The sequence below is a fragment of the Octopus bimaculoides genome, chromosome 6 (assembly GCF_001194135.2).
Source record: "Octopus bimaculoides isolate UCB-OBI-ISO-001 chromosome 6, ASM119413v2, whole genome shotgun sequence".
Taxonomy (NCBI): domain Eukaryota; kingdom Metazoa; phylum Mollusca; class Cephalopoda; order Octopoda; family Octopodidae; genus Octopus; species Octopus bimaculoides.
The window spans coordinates 62,881,596-62,885,408 of record NC_068986.1 but is presented as its reverse complement, the minus strand read 5'-3'; the positions used below and the strand labels follow the sequence as shown (position 1 = coordinate 62,885,408).

Below are 3,813 nucleotides of genomic sequence, written 5' to 3'. Positions count from 1 at the left end.
AAAAAAACAAAAAACAAAAAAAAAAACAGATGCAGAGGTTGGGGGGTTGGCCATCACTGAAAGTCATTTTGCTTTCTTTCTCTCTTCCCCTTTTTCCTTCTTTTTTCGCCCTCTTTCTTTTTCTCCTCTGAGTTATATTTAGAATACAAAATGTACTGTCTCCCCTACCAAACATTCAATTTTGGAGGGAATTTTTTGATGAAATGTAGTTCTCCATGAAAAAACATTAGTATAATATTTGCAAATTAACAATCTAAAAAATAGATAAATTAATTAAATAAAATTAAAAGGGGTAAAGGTGGTGCATTATACGAATAATTTTAGAGGTATCAAGTTGTTGAATCAGATAATGAAAGTCACGGAGAGGGTCATAGCCCAACTAATTAGGGAGAGAGTCAGTCTAGATGAGATGCAGTTTTGGTTTGTGCCAGGGAAAAGCACCACTGATGCTATATTTCTGGTAAGACAGCTGCAGGAGAAATACCTACGTACAGATAAACCTCTGTAACTGTCTTTTGGTGACATGGAGAAAGCCTTTGACAGGGTCTCCAACCCCTTATCTGGTGGTCAATGTAGAAATTAAGGATAGATGAGTGGTTCGTGAGAGCTGTACAAGGATGTTTGTCAGTAAGGTGAGGGTGGGCAACGAGTACAATCAAGAATTCCGAGTAGGGATAGGGGTCCACCAAGGATCAGTCCTCAGCCCCATCTTATTTATCATAGTCCTCCAGGAAATATTAGAGGAATTTCAAGACAGGTTGTCCCTGGGAGCTCCTCTATGCTGATGACCTTGCTCTAATAGCTGAGTCACTATCAGAACTAGAAGAGAAGTTTCAGGTGTGAAAGCAAGCTCTAGAATCAAAGGGCCTTCAAGTCAATCTAGCAAAAACCGAAGACTTAACAAGTAGGAAGGCAGACAAACCCCAAATCCCTTCAAGTAGATAGCCCTGCTCGATCTGTAGAAAAGGCATAGGTAGAAACTCCATAAGATGTACCTGGTGTAAGCTATAGACACATAAGAGGTGCAATATCAAAGGAAGGCTAACTGTAAAATTGTTTGTATCTCTGGCAAATGCTCAAGGGCAATAAACACTAAGAATGTGCAGAAAACGGCTTCCATCACATCCCAGGGGGAAAAACTACAAGTAGTTTATAGTTTCTGTTACCTAGGTGACCAAGTCAGTTGTGGGAGTGGATATTCTGAGAGTGTAGCCGCTAGAATAAGAAAAACCTGGGGAAAGTTCAGAGAGCTTCTACCTCTGCTGGTAACAAAAGGCCTCTCACTCAGAGTGAAAAGTAGACTGTATGACGCATATGTGTGAACAGCCATGCTACATAGCAGGGAAACATGGGCTGTGACTGCTGAGGACATGCGCAAGCTTGCAAGGAATGACGCTAGTATGCTCCGCTAGATGTGTAATGTCAGTGTGCATAGATGACAGAGTGTAAGTGCCCTGAGAGAAAAGTTGGACATAAGAAGCATAAGATGCGGTGCACAAGAGAGATGATTGTGCTGGTAGAGTCATGTGTTGTATATGGATGAAGACAGCTGTGTGATGAAGTGTCACACTCTAGCAGTAGAGGGAACTTGTGGAAGAGGTAGACCCAGGAAAACCTGAGATGACGTGGTGAAGCACAACCTTCAAACGTTGGACCTCACTGAGGCAATGACAAGTGACCGAGACCTTTGGAGATATGCTGTGTGGCATGTAAAAAGCACCATTCAAGCATGGCTGATACCAGTAGCACCTGGCTGGCCCTCATGTCAGTGGCACGTAAAAAACACCCACTACACTCTCAGAGTGGTTGGCGTTAGGAAGAGCATGCAGCTGTAGAAACATTGCCAGATCAGATTGGAGCCTGTGCAGCCTTCTGGCTTGCCAACCCTCAGTCAAACCGTCCAATCCATGCCAGCATGGAGAGCGGACGTTAAATGACAACAATGATGATGATGATGATGATATATATATATATATAGTATATATATATAGTATATATATATGTGTGTGTGTGTGTGTGTGTGTGTATATACAGGTGCAGGAGTGGTTGTGTGGTAGGAAGCTTGCTTCCCAATCACTTGGGCCTACGAAAACCTTGTGAGTGGATTCGGTAGACGGAAACTGAAAGAAGCCCGTCGTATATATGTGTGTGTGTGTGTGTAAATTATTTGCATTATTTACATTTGATGGATGTCTGTCCTTATCTTGTTTGTTGTCAACACAACGTTTCGACTGATATACCTTCCAGCCTTCTTCAGGTGTCTTGGGAAAATTTCAAACTCGGAATCTTGGGGTTAGTAGCCCACGCTCTTAACCACTACGCCATATGCCCAGGTTTGAAATTTCCCCAAGACACCTGATGAAAGCTGGAGGGTATATCTGTTGAAATGTTGTGTTAACAACAAACAAGATGAGGACAAATATCTGTCAAATGTAAATAATGTAAATAATGTAATGATTCCTCATCTCTTAAATATAGAAGTGTAATATATATATATATATGTATATGTATGTATTTATGTGTCTGTGTTTGTCCCCCTCCCCCCATCGCTTGACAACCGATATTGTTGTGTTTATGTCCCCGTAACTTAGCAGTTCGGCTAGAGAGACCAATAGAATAAGTATTAGGCTTACAAAGAATAAGTCCTGGGGTCAGTTTCTTCGACTAAAGTTGGTGCTCCAGCATGGCCACAGTCAAATAACTGAAACAAAGAAAATAAAAGAATATAAATATATATATATATATATATATATATATATATATATATATATAGAGAGAGAGAGAGAGAGAGAGATGGAGAGAGAGAAACAGACAGACAGACAGATATCAACAGGATAGAATTACTAGCTCAAGCCTTCCTGGTCCAAACACATTCACTACCCCCACCACCCCTGTCACCACTATCATTGCTATACCGTGTCTGTTTTGTTACCCTCATAAATCAGAATTTTTATATTTGAACTTGTATCATCTAGTCCAATACTGTGTAGGTTGCTGCAATGTTGATACCAAATGGTGTTTCTTTCCGGAATATTTTTTTCACAGCATATTTGAAACATTTCCTTTGGTCTCTTTGAAATCAACAAGAATGATGAAATTGCTTTCAGCAAAGTGAATATTGATTTGATTTCTTCACACAACTTAAACCATGATCATGCTGTGTGTTTTGTGAGGCAAAACATAGGTCAGCCTGACCTTTTATCCCTTTAGTTTTAATAACCTATTCAAGTTCTAATTTGGGTTCCTGGTTGTAGCTATTTCACTTCACTTATGATGATATCCTACAGAAAAGCACTAACATCAAACAATCTCATTCCTTTTCCATAAATAAATTTGAAACCTTTAACTTTCTTCCGTAAGAAAAGTCATTATCAGACATTATCATCATCAGTTTATTGTGTATTTTGCCAAGCTTGCTCAGGCTGGGCAGCTCTGTAGTATGATGTATCACTACTCCTCATGGTCATCCTATGTCATCACCTCAGAGTTGCTAATACTTTCAGACCAGACTTTTTCATTCCCTTCTACACAATCTTTGGTTTTCTTCCCTTTAGTTTTCACCACAGTGTCTTCACCCAATATGTACTGTTCATTCATATTACATGTTCCTGTCAACTATCCTGAACATATCTCCGAAGGCTTTAATGTCATCAGAACACTTGTACCAGAAATGCTTAAAAGAAAGCACCTTTTCAGTCTTGGCAAACTAACAACTTTGTTAATGAGTGTTGTACTGTTGAGTGTTTTGCATTGTTATAGCTAACTGACAAGTGTGTGTGTGTGTGTGTGTGTGTGTGTGTGTGTGTGTGTGTG

At 39.8% G+C, this 3,813-nt stretch overlaps 1 long non-coding RNA gene across 1 annotated transcript in view; it reads right to left on the bottom strand.

Annotated features, from left to right (window-relative positions):
• Positions 1-2,698, bottom strand: part of LOC128248040 (uncharacterized) — a 13,148-nt gene extending 10,450 nt beyond the window's left edge. Inside the window, exon 1 of the long non-coding RNA XR_008264314.1 lies at positions 2,634-2,698. This is a non-coding gene — a long non-coding RNA (uncharacterized LOC128248040). The remainder of the gene's footprint in view (positions 1-2,633) is intronic.
• Between the last annotated feature and the right edge of the window lie 1,115 nt (positions 2,699-3,813).